This window comes from Schistocerca gregaria, chromosome 1 (genome assembly GCF_023897955.1).
Source record: "Schistocerca gregaria isolate iqSchGreg1 chromosome 1, iqSchGreg1.2, whole genome shotgun sequence".
Lineage (NCBI taxonomy): Eukaryota > Metazoa > Arthropoda > Insecta > Orthoptera > Acrididae > Schistocerca > Schistocerca gregaria.
The window spans coordinates 898086877-898106082 of NC_064920.1; the positions used below are offsets into that span (position 1 = coordinate 898086877).

The 19206-nt window shown below is 43.0% G+C and overlaps 1 protein-coding gene and 1 non-coding gene across 15 annotated transcripts in view; one reads left to right on the forward strand and one right to left on the reverse strand.

Annotated features, from left to right (window-relative positions):
• The window catches only part of LOC126274364 (uncharacterized), a 317226-nt gene that overhangs the window by 155736 nt on the left and 142284 nt on the right, over positions 1–19206 (reverse strand). The gene's annotated exons all lie outside the window — the stretch shown is intronic.
• On the forward strand, positions 12428–12502 carry Trnat-ugu (transfer RNA threonine (anticodon UGU)). The gene has a single exon. It is a non-coding gene; the product is annotated as a tRNA-Thr (tRNA).

A 19206-nucleotide genomic window follows, 5' to 3' on the forward strand; every position in this document is an offset into this window, starting at 1 on the left:
TAAGATCACAGTTCTGAATCGTCAGTTTAACAGATCGCTTCCTGTTCAGCGAAGGAGATAATATATGCGAGAGGCTAACGTTTAGCATACTTTGTGTATCAGCCATCGCTCTGTCGCCGCCGGGAACGGGAAGGAAAGGTACGACGATCGGCCAGCCGGAGCCTTGACACGCCCTCCGCCGAAGGACACATCTGCGGTGTCTGCGGGCTTCTCCAGTCCGCGCTGGAACCGCTGGAGAAACACAAGACGCCACCAAAGACACTTGGGCAGACAGTATGGTAATGCAGGAAGCCTCGACTTGTCAAGGGCACACAGGATCTGCATCTCTCTAAGTTTTTAGAAAAATTATACCAGCATTCTTCAGCGGTAAGGACACGAGCAAAATGGATAAATAATCTGTGACTACTGTACTCACTAGCTTCTTCTTTCGCGATAGCCTTTGCGGAGTTACAGCTGATGTTGATCTCAGCACTTTTACTTGTGTTTAACAAAGCATAACCGACCTAGGTGGCGCACTGTTTTAGGCAGTGCAATCGCATTCGTCATGAATGGAGTTCACATCCCCGTCTGCCCATCTTGATTAAAGTTTCCTTGAGTTGCTTAATGAAAATACTGGGTTGGTAGCTTTGATAAGATCACGACCTACTTTGTGCCCAATCATCTTTATTTAGGTTGTCTGCTGGTCATAAATTCTAATTGTTCTTTCTTCACAGTGAAAGACACTTAAAATGGTCTGTGGTGCTATACAAATGTCTTGTACGACGAAAGAAATGACTAATCGTAACTAAACTACAAATTTCGTAGGAATAAGGCACCAATGCAGTAAAACTAAAAAGACGGGTGGGGGGGAGCACTCTGGGGAACTGTTAAAGACGTATTTAGCAGCTACATATAGAGGGTTACAGTTCACTTTATCAGTCGAAAATTCACGTATTTTGAGATTCTGTTAGATATTCTACAAGACAATCAGCGATCTACATTAATTTCGAATGTCTCTCATTTTTTTAAGAGTTAGACTTATTAACATTCTTCTCATCAGATGTTAACTCAGATGCAGAGGAGCGGGGAAACAACAGACGTTAGTCTTGCTGAAGTTAGATGAGTTTCAGAGATGTATGCACATATTGGTACACCTAAATGAAAGATAATAAAAAACCTTTAATGTGTGATGTGACCAACAAGTGCTCTTAATGAACATTACAGCCTGAGTGAAAAAATTTGCTGCCATTCAAAGATAATAACGCCAAATTTTGCCAGATGTCCTAAAGGATTAGTTCGTCGTAAGACCTACAATGAAGTGTGCGGTTATTTCACGCAAAGTTGCTTGACACTGTAGATCTTCGAATATTGAATTCACTAACGATTTCCGAAATGGAATGCCCCATGCGTCTACCTCCATCTACCATTCCGGGTTCAAAGTCGGTTAATTCCAATTGTGCGGCTGTAATCACGTTGGAAATTTTGTCACACGGATCACCTGAGTACAAATAACGCATCCGCCTATGCACTGCCCTTTTATACCTTGTGTATAAGATGTACGTATCGCTGTCCCATAAATTTTGTCATATCAGTGTACTTATTATGGGACAGACATTGTATGAAACATCCTCTTAGAAAAATTAAGAATGGCAGTGCTGGTAAACCTCTTACGTTATTTGATTTTCAAATAGTTCGTTACTTATTCTGATCAAAACTAACCGGACACACAATATTTTTAGCGCAACGGAATCTGACTTTCAATAATCCCTACAAAAGAATGGCCCTGACTAACAATAACCTACACCTTTCATGAATCACGTACCTCACAAAAATCTTCGTTACTCAAACCACTGCAATACAGCGTGCGCCAATACTGCCAGCTAAATGAAAGATTCTAACTACTGAAGGTACTAACTACTGATAGGCACAGTTATATATCAGTTCACAACATCCAGTATTACAAATTTACTCTTTCTGACTGACACACGTCCAGAACGTCCGCTCTCAAAAATCCGCCATCTTTCCACATCCACCACTGCTGGCGGCTCACCTCTAACTGCGCAACGCTACTTACTGTTCACATCAAACTGCCCAACGCTACAGTAGCGAATATTCCAACAATGCCAACCTGCCACAGATTGCGCACAGCACAGTCAGTGATTTTCATACAGAGCGCTACGTGGCGTTACCAACATAAAACCTAAACAGCCTACTTACAATGGTATTATTATAACTTGTCATTAACGACGTTCTTATCAGTTTTTTTAGTAAACACTTGAAAATTGTTTTATAAGCATAAACTTGTTGTGTCTATGGAATAACCAAGAAGTGGTCTTTGTGAATGTTCCTGTAGACCATATAATCAGTTCTGAAGGTGTGTTTTGTCACATGTATAGCGGACGCGAAAATATTCTCATATTTCAGTAGCTGCAGGAGACGGAACCAAGGACCGTTTCGCTGGGCATTGCATGCAGACAGACGGCACGTTACCGGATTGCATTCTTGCAGTGTGTTGCGCTGCTAGCGAGCCGTAACGCATGTCGCAGGCTGCGAGCTGGCCCCGCCTGTTTGGGTGGGACGGAGAGAGACGCGGTAGCGGGCAGGTCCGGACCGCGACCCGCTGGTGTCGCAAGTCGGCCCACATCTGGACCCGCGCAACGCGTCTGGGCCGCAAACGCCGGCGCAGTGCGCAACCAGCGGACCACCAAGCGAGGCAAACATTCTCGGCGAAAAGTAAACAAATTTGCGATAGGAATAACATCCCCTGCAGTCAGAACTCACTGCATTGTAAGACGTACTTGAACCAAGGAAGTGTACCTTGATACCGTTGACTTAAGGGACCGACCATATCACTTATTTTAGTTTGTCACAGTCATTCAACTGCAACTGCTGTTATAGTGCATCGTATTGAGCCTGCGTGACTTTTTATCTCTTATTTAAGAACCCTTCCGTTTCTTCTTGGCAGAACAATTTCATGTTTAAGGTTTGTGTTTATTTCTAACTAGTTTTCGGCTTATTGGGCCATCTCAGGAGACAACTTACTAGCGTCCGCAAGGCAAACAAACATTATAAACAAAGGTACAATCCTCTTGCACAGAGCGTTGTGCACCGAACTTCTTTTTTAACGTTGTAAGTTACGATGTACACAATGGACAAAATTAAACGCAATAAATAATCAAACTACACAATATTAGAGTTTTACGTGTTATACGGTTATAACGCTAAAGTTTACGAGGTCGTAAGATTGGTTGAGAAACCGTCGAACTGAACACTCTTGGATTGGTTTGTTTGGGGGGAAGAGACAAAAAAGGAGGTCATCGGTCTCATCGGATTGCGGAAGGATGGGGAAGGAAGTCGGCCGTGCCCTTTCAAAGGAACCATCCCGGCATTTGCTTGGAGTGATTTAGGGAAATCACGGAAAACCTAAATCAGGACGGCCGGACGCGGGATTGAACCGTCGTCCTCCCGAATGCGAGTCCAGTGTGTGAACACTCGACATTTATGTTGTGCACCAAAGACGTTTTTTAACATTGTAAATTACACTTTACGCAGTGAACACTATCAGACAATATAAAAAATTAAAATACACTTTACAGTATTACAGGTTACGTATACAGTTATGATGCTGCAGTTCATGAGGTTGAGAACTCTTAGCGATCGAGTAAGATTGCAGAGGCGCTATGCACTCGTAACTTTAAACCCTCTGTCGTTTTTCTGTTCTGTTCGCTGACTGATAGAAATTATAAAAGAACATTACTGCCATTTTTAAGCCCCACCTTGTCTTTTTCTTCTCCTTGCCCGATGATCGTAAAAGGTACTTGTATTGCTTTAAAAGAAACAGCTGAGGTACTTAATTCAAATTCACAGATCGTAGAATTTTCGAAATACGCTTAATGGCAAATTGTAAATGACAGTGTACATTTTTTTTGTCCGCAGCTCGTGATCTCGCTTCCCTAGCACGGGGTTCCGGGCTCGATTCCCGGCGGGGTCAGGTATTTACATGTGCCTTGTGATGACTGGGTGTTGTTGTGTCGTCTACATCATCATCATTCATACCCATTAGGGTCAGAGGAAGGTAATGGCAAACCACCTCCTTTAGGACCTTGTCTAGTACGGCGGTGCGGGTCTCTCGCACCGTTACCCTACGCTCCGTCAAGGAGTACGGGACTTTATCACCATCACATTTTCCTTATATTGCTTACTTGTATGAGCTTTCCTAAGCATTTCTCCCACACAGCCCAGCATATATATGGAAAAGCTACGACAGAAATAACGGGAAGGTTTTGGAGTGGGAACACAATTCAGACTGATAACATATTAATCGTAACCGGTGCTGATGACATTGCTATCCAGTGAAAGCGAAGAAGAATTACAGGAACTATTGAACTGAATGAAGAGTCTAATGAATACACACACTGAAATGAGAGTAAATCTTGAGGAAGACGAAAGTAGTGAGCAGTAGCAGAATTGAGATTGGCGATTAACTTAGCATGAAATTTGAGAACCACGTATTAGACAGGTGTGACGAATCCTGTTACCATGGAAGCAAATTATCGCATTATATATGAAGCAAGGAGAATATGATAAGAAGTACGCTATTAGCCCGAACATTCCTGGTTTTTTAGTGATGTCCGGGATAATTTCCGTGGCTGCAAAAATGTCCGCGATTTGAGAATTTTATGACCGGCAAGGACTCTTTTTTTAAATTTTAGAGCCATATGTCCGACATCGCTTTTTTAAACATTGTCTTACGGCTGTCTGTCTTCCAGCCGATCTCGGAGCAACCGGTGACTTCGGTGGGAAGGCGTGGCTACTGGCTCCGCCAGTCAGTCATTTGACAACGGAACAGGGAGAATGCGATTATATTGTTTGCCACGCGGGATTAGCCGAGCGGTCTGGCGCGCTGCAGTCATGGACTGTGCGGCTAGTCCCGGCGGAGGTTCGAGTCCTCCCTCGGGCGTGGGTGTGTGTGTTTGTCCTTAGGATGATTTAGGTTAAGTAGTGTATAAGCTTAGGGACTGATGACCTTAGCAGTTAAGTCCCATAACATTTTACACACATTTTTTTCATATTGTTTTCGTGTGTGAAGTAACTCCTCCACATGTCTCTGACAGCTTTATCTCTATTCGTTTTGTTTCTCATCGTTTAGCAATGGAGAAAAGAAAGTGCGCGTTTAATGTGAATCTGCTATAGGAAACAAATCTTTGAAAGTGTCTAATGAGAGTAAGAATGAACTTGTTTAATCCAAATTGTATGCTGGAGAATTTTTTGTTGAACATAAAGGAAAGGGTTCTATTAAAGGGGTGAAATTTTGGAAATTTATGGGAAGCTCCTATGAGACCAAACTGCTGAGGTCATAGGTCCATAACCTTACACACTACTTAATCTAACTCAAACTAACTTACGCTAAGGATAACACACGCACCGATGCCCGCGGTAAGAATATAAACTCCGACGGGGGCAGCCGCGCGAACCGTACAAGGCGCCCAAGACCACGGGGCTACCCCGCGTGACAAAGGGGTGAGATCAGGTGAACATAAGAGTGCTATTAATGCTCGTGCTTCATCAAACATAAAGGATTTTTTAGGCAAAATATTGGAATAACGTTGGTCTGGAGTGTGCTGCCAAAGAAGCTACATTTCATGGCAGATTGGTAGATACGAATTCAGTTTCAAAACACGAGACTGCATATGTGGTTAAGAAGTTGTATGGCTCTAAATTTTCATCTGCTTGAACTAAAATCGAGGCTGTTATGACTAACGTTACTTAGCCGTTTACATTTGATATTGTATTGCGTTCTTCTAAAAGCATGGTAGCACAAACAGAAGCGAAGTAAAAGTTGTTCCGACTGGTTTAAGAAATTTCAGTCTGGAGAGGCGAATTAAGTTAAACTTTTCGTTTCTGGCAAAGTGTCAGATGAAGCTGCCCAGATTTTGATTCAATATCGTTTGCGGTCTGTAAAAAAATTGCAAAATGGAAGAAAGTGTTGTTTGTTACACTGCCGGAAGGGATATACTTTCAGTATGTTCTGTTAAACAGATGCTAAATGTTACAATTAATTTACAACTTTCTTGTTGTGAATTTCATGATGTAATTAAAACAAAAACATTTCCGAAGAAAGTCATGTCTGTTGAAAAATACGACTGAATAGTTAAAGTATGTTTCAATAAATTGTTGAAATTTTTGAGTAATTTCAAAAAATGTGTCCTGAGTTGGATCCAAATAATATAGTAATACGTTCTGAATTGGATCCACAAATACACTGAGGAAAAAATCACAATATCACAAAATAGTTAGTGTTAAGTAATCACATTTCTGGAATACATTTGTCTAGGTAACATATTTAAGTAATTAACACTGCAAGATCACAGAGTAATGTAAGCGTGAGATCAACCATTGTAAATGTGAAATACTGATACATTAATAACCGATGTAACCACCAGGATGTTGAGTGCAGGTGCCAGATGTCAGTTTGTGTGGTGGAGTTTCGGGGCAGTTGCTCTTGGTTGGACAGTACAGGGGTGGATAATGCTGGTTGTGGATGAGGCTGGAGTTGTCACCCGATGATGTCCCATATATACTCGATTTGAGACAGATCTGGTGAATGAGCAGGCCAGGATGACATGGTTCAAATGGCTCTGAGCACTATGGGACCTAACATCTATGGTCATCAGTCCCCTAGAACTTATAACTAATCAAACATAACTAACCTAAGGACATCGCACAACACCCAGTCATCACGAGGCAAAGGAAAATCCTTGACCCCGCCGCGAATCGAACCCGGGAATCCGGGCGCGGGAAGCGAGAACGCTACCGCACGACCACGAGCTGCGGACTAATATGACATGTCGACATTCAGTAGTGAATGATGGGTTACAAACAGCGGTTTGTGGGCGAATGTTATCCTGTTGGAAAACACCCCCTTGAATGCTGTTCAGGAATGGCAGCACAATAGGTCGAATCAGCAGACTGACGTACAAATTTGCAGTCAAATTGCTTGGGATAACCAAGAGAGTGCAGTGCTCCTGCTGTCATTAGAAATCACACGCAGACCATAAGTCCAAGTATAGGTCCAGTGTGCGTAGCAAGCAGATAGGTTGGTTGCGATCTTCATATCCGCATCCAGTGACGCCTGTGGTCAGGATGACACGCTGGTCAGTCGGTACCTTTGGGCCTTCATGGCCTGTGCGGGAGGAGTTAAGAGTTAAATTTCTGGTAAGGTATGTCTGGAATACGGTATTGTATGGAATTGAATCAAAGAGTGTGAGAAAATCGGAAAATTAAGTGGACAGGTAAAATAAGAAATTATGTGATCCTCGGATAGGAATTCTGAGTAGAAGAAGAGACTGGATTGTAGAAGATGTATTAAGACATCAAGGGCTAATTTCCATGGTACCAGAAGGAGCTGTGGAGGGTGAAAAGTGTAAAGGAAGACGGAGACTGCAATATATTCTACAAACTGTCTAGATCGTTGGGTATAGGCGTTACTCTGAGGTGGAAAGATTGGCACTGGAGAGGAAGTCGTGAAGAACCACGACAAACCAGTAAGAAGACTGATGACCTGCTCACCCCCCCCCCCCCCCTAAAAAACCCCTTTTTTTATTCGTCGTCTTCATTTGTGTACCAAGGATAGCACTTAATGAAACCAGTAACTGTCACCACTATAAATGGTGAACGATAAAAGAGGCAACCACTATCTTTCGAATATCTGTTCTGTATAATTTCGTAGTGTAGAAACTGCAACATAACAGGAAGTAGCTCAGGCGTCAAAGATAATGCGTGATTATGATCTGGTCGGACACGTGTTTAAATGCATGTTGCCTGGGTGTAGGCGATCTAATTGTCGACCGTTCTGTGTCTCGTGGAAAGAACTGGCGCAACCGAAAGTCGCCGGACCGGTGTGCGGCCGATTTACTGGTTCGCTCCACATATCGCTACAGGGATCAGTTCGAAGGGAGCAGTGTTACATAAGCCTCTCACCAGTATTGCTTCTGTGTTTACAGGTTAAGTCTGGAGAAACGAAAGGAGGACAGATGCTGCGCCGTTTAAGTTATCAACTCTTAGTCATCGGTAATGGGAAATTAGGCAGTAGCAGTTTCGGTAAAGTGTAATACTGCTGCAGTATGTGACAGAAACAAAACACTCGCGCTCTGCACTCTACCTGAAGTCTTAAGAAATGGTCAGAATATCAACTTCGCGTCGTTTACTACTAACGTTAACTTGTACAAATGGCAAAATTATAGAGTATCATAAAGTGTTTCTCAAAGTGTATTTTATCATTACTGAAAGCTGCTGACACGCTGTAAACGTCTTCCTGTTCTGACCGCTGTTTCCGATGTTCAGTGTACTAGTGTGGCATAAAGTGCTCCTATGTTGCATTTTTAGTTACGGCTTCTGGATGATAAGCATATTTTAAAAATATTTTTGAAATATCTGCTGTGTGTCAAAGAGGTGACATCAACATGACAGGCAAAGCACTAATCACCTCCTATAAACTATCTTAATGGTAATTATTTTGTATCACAACAGACAAAGTCGAAACAAGACTCCTGGAGTAGACGAAACTCCGTCGGAATTACTGATAGCCTTGGGAAAGCCAGCCATGACAAAAATATTCCATGTGGTGTGCAAGACCTATGAGACAGGCGAAATACCCTCAGAGTTTAAGAATAACGTAATAATTCCAATTATACATAAAGAAGGTGCTGAAAAGTGTCAATATTATCGAACTACCAATTTAAGAAGTCATGGTTGCAGAATACTAACACGAATTATTCACGGAAGAATGGAAAAAAAGTGGTAGAAGCCGACTCCGGGAGAGATCAGTTTGGATTCCGGAGAAATGCAGGAACGTGTGAGGCAATACTGACCCTACGACTTACCTTAGATGACAAGGAAGATAGGTTAAGGAAAGACATATGTCTATAACATTTGTAGACTTAGAGAAAGATTTTGACTGTTTTGATTCTGCGGCTTCTCTTAAGAGACAGAGGAGATATGTTAAGGGAAGACATACGTATATAGTATTCTTAGAGATTCTGACTGTGTTGACTGGAATACTATTTTTGAAACTCTGGAGGTAGGGGCTAAAGGAGATTTACAAGTTGGACAGAGATCAGGCGGCAGTTAAAAGAATCGAAGGATATGAAAGGGTAGCAGTTAGACAGTGTTGTAGCCTGTACCTTATGTTATTCAATATGCACATTGAGAAAGCAGTAAAGGAAACCAAAGAAAAATTGGAGTAGGAATTAAAGTTCATTGTAATTGTGTCAGAGACAGCATAGATCTTGCAAGAGCCGTTGAACGGAATGAACAGCGTCTTGAAAGGATATAAGATGGATACAAACAGAAGCGAAACAAGGATAATGGAATGTAGTCGAATTAAATCAGGTGATGCTGAGGGAATTAGAAAGCGTGTCCGAAGAAGAATGATTTGTTAACATCGAACCTATATTTTAAATGTTAGGAAGTCTTTTCCGACGGATATTTCTCTTGAATGTTGGCATGTATATAAGTAAAAGATGGACGATAAACAGTTTAGATTAGAAGAGAATAAAGCTTTTGAAATGTGGTGCTACGGGAAAATGCTGAAGATTAGTGGAGAGATCGCGTAACTAATGAAGAGGAGCTCAATTGGGGAGTCAAGAAATTTGTGGATCAAGAACTGGGTAGTCAAGAAATTTTTGGTACAACTTGGCTGAAGGGATCGGTTGATGGCGCACGTTCTGAGATAGTAAGTGACCACCAATTTAGATTTGTAGGAAAGTGTATGTGTGTGTGGGGGGGGGGGGGGAGGAGGGGGAGAGGGGGGAGGGAGGGGTCGCAGGGGCAGACCAAGAGATTAATAAAGAGATTCGAAGGATTCAGGCTGCAGTCGTTATTCGGAGATAAAGAGGCTTGCACGGGATAGAGTAGCTTGGAGAACTGCGTCAAACCAGTCTTCCGACTGAAGACCACAACAGCAACAACAACAAACAGAATGAGAGAATATGATTCTTTTTTCTGAAACACTACATCTTCCTTCGTGAGCATAAAGTAGCCTATTCATTACACAGTGTTGTGATTGGTTTGAAGAACTGTCTTTCTTGTGATTTAAGGCTAATTTCATCATTCTTTTGTTTTCCAAAAAACCAATGAGAGAAATCCTCAACAAGCGAAAGACGTTCACTTTTCGTCAGAAATAATTCAAACGAACTCAGCACTTTTTTCTGTTACTTTTTGAGCTTTTTTCTGATTCTTTTCGAATTGGGCTTATCTTAAAGTCTTATCTTTAGCCAACGACTACCGTGGCCTGACGAACTCCAGATCAAAGAGATCTGCATTATTCCCTTGGGTCATTCACCTTCAGCTTCCGGAACACAGAATAAGTAAATATTTTTCATGTGTGGCCTCTGTTCTCTCTGACATCTTTAATGATCCCACAGCCGTGTACAAAAATGACAAAACTGAAGTCCATAAATTAGCCGCAAACGGGCATTGAAACAAATTCGTCGGCGATAAGTGAAAATTTGTGCCCGACTGGGACTCGATCCCAGATTTCCCCCTTTACGTGAGCAGACGCCTCAACAGCTTTGGCTGTCGGGATATGCTTCCCGTTCAACCCAAATTTATCGCACACTTCAGACGTGGTGCCCCTGTCCATTAACCTCATTGCTCGTAGCATCTGTGCGAAAGAACAGAAACGATATACAATGAAGAGCCAAAGGAACTGGTACATCTGCCTAATATCGTGCTGGGCCCCCTCGAGCACACAGGAGTACCTCGCGCAACGTGGCATGGACTACACTAATGTCTGAAGTAGTGCTGGAGGGTACTGACACCCTGAATGCTGCAGGGCTGTCCAGAAATCCGTAAGAGTACTAGGGGTTGGAGATTTATTCTGAACAACAGGTTGCAAGGCATCACAGATATGCTCAATAATGTTCACGTCTTGGGAGTCTTGTGGACAGCGGAAGTGTTTGAAGTCAGAAGAGTGTTCCTGGAGCCACTCTGTAACTATTCTGGACGCGTGAGATGTCGCATTGTCCTGCTGGAATTGCCCAAGTCCGACGGAATGCACAATGGACATGAATGGATGCAGATGATCAGATACGATGCTTACGAGCGTGTCACCTGTCAGAGTCGTATCTAGACGTATCGGGTGTCCCATATTACTCCAACTGCACACGCCCCACATCATTACAGAGCCTGCACCACGTTGAACAGTCCCCTTCTGACATGCAATAAATTAAGAAACAAAACTGTACTTCCGCTCTATTCAGTTTCAGATCGAATGCTAATCGACCGTGCAAGTACGAGAGTTATGGCGTATCAGGTTAACATCTATCCGACCACGTCGTTATTGGAATCAAAGTGAAACCGTGAAATCACCAGTAACAGCGTCAGATATTTTGCGGAAATGAAGAGCAGCTTTCTCCAGCCACGACACTCCGGCGCCATCAGCGATTTCATGCGTGGTAGCCCTCGCTGTTCGCTGCTCGGCCACAATTGCTCGGCCGTAAGCGAGCGGTCTCCGCTCCTCGCCCGAGCCAACCGGTCTGCTCTCATTTAAATATACGCAAGGCATCAGTGCGGCTTTCTCCTCTAGTGGTGCTGCGAGGAGTCGACGAGTATACTAATGGAAATACACAATTCCGGTTCAACTGCCAACGCCGGGATTTTCTGTGAAGTGCGTTTTCAGATAAGTGGCAGGGATGATAATTTACTATCGATGGTGACGCAAATGCGCCGGCCATTTTCTCGACAGACTGTCTGTCAGACAACTGTATTAACGGCGGAATGGAGCTATTAACCCCCCCCCCCCTCCAGATCTACCTCACTACCATCGAAAGTTGTACATATTAGGAGAAATGGTTACGAAAGACATATATGTCATGAGAAATATCAGTTTCTTTGGTATATTCGACAGTTTATTTGGGATGTTTACCACTTTCAGCATCTTTGAATGTTGAACATATAAGTGATACATTTTCTTCGGCTACCAGAGGTCGTATTATTGAGTAGAACTCGGGCGAGCGAGGGAGTCGGAAGTAGTGGTCGCCCAGAGAAGGAGGGAGAATTATATCATGGCGGAGTGGGGAGCTCGGATAGTCGAGGTATCGCACAGAAAGAAAATTTGAGATTCACCCTGATGTGATGCTGGATGGAAAATGATTTTGACGTGATTTTATATGGGGACGACATTTCTGGAAGAAAGTTTTATTTGTTGTGAGCGCTGATCACGAAATATTGTAGTATAAGGATTTGATTGTGCCTAACAATATCAACGCACTGGTTTCCAGGGTGAAATATCAGTATGTGTTCGGTATTCTAATTAGTTTTCTCCCACCACTGTTTGTTAAAAGTATCTACTTGAAACACTATGAGCGTGGGTTGTGGACAGTTGGGAATGTGGGTCTCACGGGAAGAGTGCAAGGGATAAGTCCCTGCAGTCCTGCTATTCATCTGTGCACTCGGTGGCTCAGATGGATAGAGCGTCTGCCATGTAAGCAGGAGATCCCGGGATCGAGTCCCGGTCGGGGCACATATTTACAGCTGTCCCCATTGATGTATATCAACAATACCTGTTGGCAGCTAAGAGTTTAGATTTAATTATCATTGTATCAATGGAGTAAGCTGAAAATTTGTGCCGTATTGGGATTCAGATCTGAGCTGACCACTGCACCATCTGGACGCAGTGATCACCGCAACTTGCACGGACGCCTTCTGTCAGACCAAAACTTTCAACTTATAGTACACACTACAAGACTTACGGCTTAGTGTGCATCTGCGCTGAAGGGGCCATTGGCTGTCATGGCCTTAATTATGTATGTGGTGTTCTTCTTACGGACATGTCCGAACAACACAGAGCATTTTGATCCTGCAGCCACTGTGAATCCAGACCCAAAGGAGTTAAGGACATTAGCTGCCAGTGGACATTAATTTATATCAATGTGGCAAGTTGAAAGTTTGTTTCGGATCGGGATTCGAACCCAGCTCTCCTGGTTACTAAGCAGCTCCGCTGCTCACTCCACCATCCGGACACTGAAGTCACCACAACTGCAGAGACTACCGTAGCACACCTGTCTCCCCCCCCCCCCCCCTCCCAGCAAATCGTCGACTCGACTTACACCATACACAAATTTTCAACTTGCCCCATTGATATAAATTAATGCCCACTGGCAACTAATATTTTTAATTCCTTTGTGTCTTGATTCATAGTGGCTGCAGTATCTAAATGGCGTCTGTTCTTCCGGACATGTCGAAAGAATCAGAATTATTGCCCTCAGGTTACTTTACACGACAAATACCAAATTTATGTCTTGGCTTGTTATCTCGGCATGATAGTGTAAGTATTTCTTATCATTAAAAATGACGTGATTATTGCTCGGTTCCTTATTGGAGAAACTCCCGTGGGAAAGAAAGATGGAACTGTTGGTTTCCTTTGGTAGCATGTTTTGTGAATTGAGACCGTCAGTAGCTTCGCAAAAAACGAATGCTGGCCAGCTGCTTTACTTGCCCGAGCCAGGTAGGTTCAGGAAGCAACATTTCGCCGTGTTCTGTTGAGACTGTTGGCCGTAAACCGTCGACGTAACAGCCAAGCCTGCTGCCAAGTTGTATTTTGTGGGCGCGGCAGAGGAAAACGCCTGTGAAACGGTCTGTAGCGTAAAAACTCGCACGGAGATCGTAGCTGTCTGCCACTACCGACTGTGTAGAGTTATATGAAATCCATTCCAAGCTGGTTTCTTTGCTATGTTATACCTCATGCTTACGATGTTGAAATAAATCGCATCGCACTACTCACTGACACCATTAGAAAATAGAAATAGTAATGAATAATGTACCACGGGACATTACATACTAGGGGCGTTCAGCACATTTTCTCTGCCAGTTTCGGTTGAAAAAATGAGAAATTTGTTGTGGAACATCGTGGAATATTCACGTTTCTACCCCTTTAGTTTCATGAAGTTCCGATAGGTGGCAGCACTATACGTATCCTTCACGGACGAGCGTTCGAAACAGAGAGCTGTCATTGAGTTTCCTTTGGCGGAAAACCAGAACGTCCTAAATATTCACAGGCGCATACAGAAAGTCTACGGAGACCTGGCAGTGAACAAAAGTGCGGTGGGTTGTTGGGCGAGGCTTCTGTCATAACACCAACAAGGTCGCACAAATCTGTCCGATCTCACGTGTGCCAGTCCGCCACACATCAGCTGTGCTACCCTAAGGATATTAAAGAACCGACTTTAGCGTGTTCGTCGCCACAAAAATGCAAACGAACTTCTCCTTCTCCACGAAACGCAAGGCCTCACACAAGTCTGCGCACTTAAGAGGAGCTCACAAAACTTCATTGGACAGTTGTTCCTCATCCATCCTGCAGTCCGCATCTTGTACCTTCCAACTTTCTTTGTTTGGTCCAGTGAAGGATGCACTTCGAAGGAAGCAGTACGTGGATGATGCGCACAAGACGTTCTCTCCTATGCTGACCCCGTGTGGGCATACAGGTGGCGTAAGGCTGTCACATTGAACGGAGATAACGTTGAAAATGGTGTTTCGTAGGCATAAGAGTGGGGAATAGTACCGTGTATTGGCATACTGAATAAAGCCGAGCTGCATTCAGAAAAAAAGAGTGTTGCATTACTTATTGAACGCCCCTCGTAATTATAGGTATGATCATTGTTGGCAGAAAAAATTGTACTACACATGTTTACAACAGATTACTCAATTTTGTCAAAGTGAGTGGGAATATTGTCCGGAATCCGAATTTAGTTTGCTGAGTACGTCAACCACAAATTTCCTGTGATAAACAATTTGGATTTGAATGACTTTCAGTTCCACTTTCAGCAAAAACCGTTACAGTAGCACGGCTCAATAAATATAACAGCATTATAGCCTGTATGTACGCATTAATCCTTCAGTGCTCAAATCTTAACGACTATTTTCTTCTTGAGGTAATAAATAAGTCGTCACAGTTTTCTTTTCTCTGCTAATCTCTCTGTTTATTCGAAAATAAGGCTGTAATGTCATGCTCATGTATTACTCTTCAGTTTTTCTTCCGTCAATGTTAATGCCTGCACAGGCAGACTATAATAACATCCCTAAAAAATACAGTCATAATTTCCCTGCCCTGGACTATAGCAAGAGAGATGGTACAGTTAACCGGCCGGAGTGGCCGTGCGGTTCTAGGCGCTACAGTCTGGAACCGCGGGACCGCTACGGTCGCAGGTTCGAATCCTGCCTCGGGCATGGATGTGTGTGATGTCCGTAGGCTAGGTAGGTTTAAGTAGTTCTAAGTTTTATGGGACTGATGACCTCAGAAGTTGAGTGCCATCGTGCTCAGAGCCATTTGAACCATTTTTTTTGTTACAGCGGTCAACAAACTGGACTCATACTTGGGAGGAGTGCTGTCAGAATCCACTTCGGCCACCATACTTTAGGTTTTTCGGAAAAAATGCCAGAATGAATCTTTAAGGATACAGGGTACTTATAAGTGGTGGAAAAATCGAAATATTTTATGACTTTATTAAATTCTATAATCTTTCATGATTACATTGATTTATACATTATAGGGTTTCAAACGAAAATTGACCAATATATACCAAATTTGGTAACAGTGCAGGTTTCTAGTGTCTGTAAATGATTATCTTTGCTAGTATTTACTTTTGTTTAGGTGAAGCAGTTTGTTCACATGTTACTGAATGTTTGCTGCCCAAGTGTTACCGATATTTGTGGAAGTATATATGCTTTAGAGTGCAATAAATACGAACTATGCCACACATCAAGTAATTCAATAAAAGGAAATTCCGTAGTAACCAGTTCACAAACAAAGCAACCCAGACTGTTGAAAGTAACCTATGTATTCAGAAGTTCTTCAGGGAAGAAACTCCCACATGGCACGCCTCCTGGTGATTCAAATTTTTGTGATAACAATGTCTCTGTTTGTAGTGTATTTGTTGTTGTTGATGTGGTCATCTTATCTTCTTTGACAAAGTAAGTGGTGAAATGTAAACAATGTGATGGCGTAGGCTGTCTGGCAATAACTGAACAACAAATTACCAGAAAGGGTTTGAGTTACTCCCAAGTTTTCGAATGAAGCACTTGTGAAACGGTTTGAATTTACGGAATCCAGGGATCTATGGCATTGTATGGCATTATGGTTTATTTTGAGAGACGCATATGGGGCCTGAAGATGGCATAGTGGAATACCGGAACTGACTGTCGTCAAAATAAAATAAAATAACACTTAGTTACATGACTGTTGGAGAATTTCATTGATATACCTGTTTTCTTCAACTTCGCCATCTTTACTGAAGACTTTGAGATCGATTTCTGCCACAGCCTCCATATCGATAGAAATCTCCTACTCCTTCGTCTTCATTAGAATTTTTCAGTCCTTGAAGTGTAAGTTTACTGTGGAAATAATAGCAAAAAAAGAGCCGAAAATCAGTTACATCGTAAACTGGATATTTTAAGACAATGTAATAGTCAGGTTAAGCTTGAGACAAAAAAACCGGTACATCTGAAAACCAATTGTTTTAGTTAGAACCGCCACTCCTAATCTATACGTCTTCCGATGATTTACTTGGCAGAGGATGACATGGCGGTCGTTCGTGCACGGTTGACCCATGTAGGGTCAGGACGCGGAATTTACCGTTTTGTTCAAGTCAATACTGTTACAAGTTTTCTCTAAATCTACAAACGCTATAAATGTAAGTTTGCCTTTGTTCGACCCATCTCTTGAAGTCGTAGGTATCAGAAGCAACGAATTTGGAAGGGACACCTCAGAATTGAGCAACCTTCAGAAGTATGAAGACGGGTGAAGACGGCGAGGTCGGCAGTATTTCCCGCGCCGTGGCTTTTCTGGTTAGCGGCCAGAATGGCGCGTGTGTCACGTGAGCGCAAGTCGGTCGCGCTTGCAGGCGGGCGGCGAAAGCCCTCGGGCGGCGCCGCGTCTTGTTGCGTAACCTAGCGTGGCGCAGCGTAGCGGCGGCCGGTGAAAGTAGCGTTCTGGCTCTGGCGAAAGTGACCGCCCCGGCCGGCCCCTGGCCTCACCTTGCGCGTCACGCTATACAGCGACGCCGCATTTTGGCAAGGGTGCGTCCGCCGTGCCGTCTCACCCGCTTATCGGGACCTGTCCGCGCTACTGGCTTGATACGATCCTCATTTGGCTGGGCGCCATTTTCGTCGTGTAGGCACGGACTTAGTGGATTCTGTCTAGTTACGGTACGGAACCCACATTTTTATTTGGCCGCTCTGCGATCGTTGGAAGCCTTAGCCATGTAACAGTACAGTAGACGAAATCAGTATAAAAGAACAGATATTTGTAGCAAAACTAAGATTGTGTGTTGGAATAATTGTGCTCCGTGTATATGCGACCATATTCCCATACTGTTGCATATAGACGGTGCACAAATGCAGTCAAATGGTATCGTGTTTGATGTTTGTAGTACAGTATAAACCAAGACATCAACGACTCAGGTGTTTGTGAGTGGGACTCGGTATAAAGGTAGTCGGCTCTGTGTGATGTTAGAGAGTGCGCGAGTGTCTTCGCTGTAGATAGGAAAAAGACACCGTTGGTGACAGTGCGTCTTGTATATATAAATGACAGCTGTGACAGTGCCAGGCAGAAAACAGTTATCATGTGATGATAAAGCCAAAAATCGGGTGCATAGAAGGAAATGAGACACTCTAATCGTCAAATCGCCAAGAAGTTGATGCACTCGAGTACAGCGATCGATTATTTCGTTAGATTGGGTGTACGATATCGGCAGGAAGGAAAATATGGACAAAGTAGAAAATTATCTGAGACATCTAAACGGTCAATTTTGCGTAATGAAATGCCCACAAACCGTTATTTTTCTCATCTCCTTGCTGGTTTACAGTTGCCAGTAACTGCCAGATATATATGACAAATTTTCTCAAGTGACTAACATCTTTCATTTAAGAAATGACTGCACGAACCTTCTCTAAAACCAAACATAAATATGCTAGATTGGAGTTTGCTGAAAATACATATGTCGTGGATTTCATGGTTGGATCAATTGATCTTCAGTGATGACGAGAAGTCAAATTTATATGGGCCGGATGGATTTCAATGTTATTACCAAGGTAAGAATGAGCAGAAATTATGGTGGTGGAAGTGTTATGATATGGGTGGCCTTTTACGCTGAAGGTAAATCACACATTTCACACATTTCTTGGCTGAACACTAGAACGAACTCTAACAAGTACACAGAGGTGCCAAGACAGAGATGATTAGACTTTATGAGGACCTAGGGGGCGAAGTCTTTAGTTTCAACAATATAATGCACCTGTTCATGTTTTTGCTACAACCAAAAAGTGGTTTGAAGATAAAAATGTCGATGTCTTGCCCCGTCCTGCACTTAGCCCGAATTTGAACCTCGTGGAAAACCTTTAGGGAATACCTGCAAGGCGTGTTTATCCGAAGGCAACTTGAGCCCGTATGTGAACTGAAAAGAGGAATACGAGAAGAGTGGGTGACAATTTAAGTGCAAGAACTATATATCCTAACAAAACCAATGCCGAAGAGAAGTTTTGAGATAATTAGGAAGGATGGAAGTTGGACAAAGTAATACCGTTGCAATAACACAAATGGATAGTGAGTGCCTTCATACGTTTCCATCCAGAAAATAAAAACGCCTAATTTTGTAACTCGTGTTATGAAAGTAACTATGTAATTCTGGCATGACTGTTTATGTCTTACATGTATGTGATAGTTTCATCATAAGTTAGATACATGTGTACCCTTGTTTCCGTAGGAACCATGCCTCTACACTGATTTACACTACTATAAGTAGTCGTTGTGAACATAGTGTTGAGGCTCGTGCCGTGTTCTGCGTAGTGATCGTTAATACCATTCACAAAACTGAGTGAAGAGGCTGCACCTGATCCTTTTAGCAACTCGCCGTAAGCTTTTGTGTCACTTGGGCGACGCATTAATCCTAATGTTCGTGTCTTTTAAACGCTAGAACCTGCCTGCTCTGAAAAAAGGAAGCGGGGCTTGTCTCAGCAATCAGTGTGCCACAAGACAATCGCAAGCTTCCGCTCCCAGTACCCTTCGCTCAGGAGTCAAGTAAAAGTGCTTACAACCTAAGAGTTCGACAGCGCTTGCGTAGATTTCCAGTCTCCTTGTGATGTGACAAGAGGACGACGGTTGAAATCCTTGTCCTGTCAGCCTGATTTAGTTTTCCGTGATTTTCCTAAATTACTTCAGGCAAATGGCAGGAA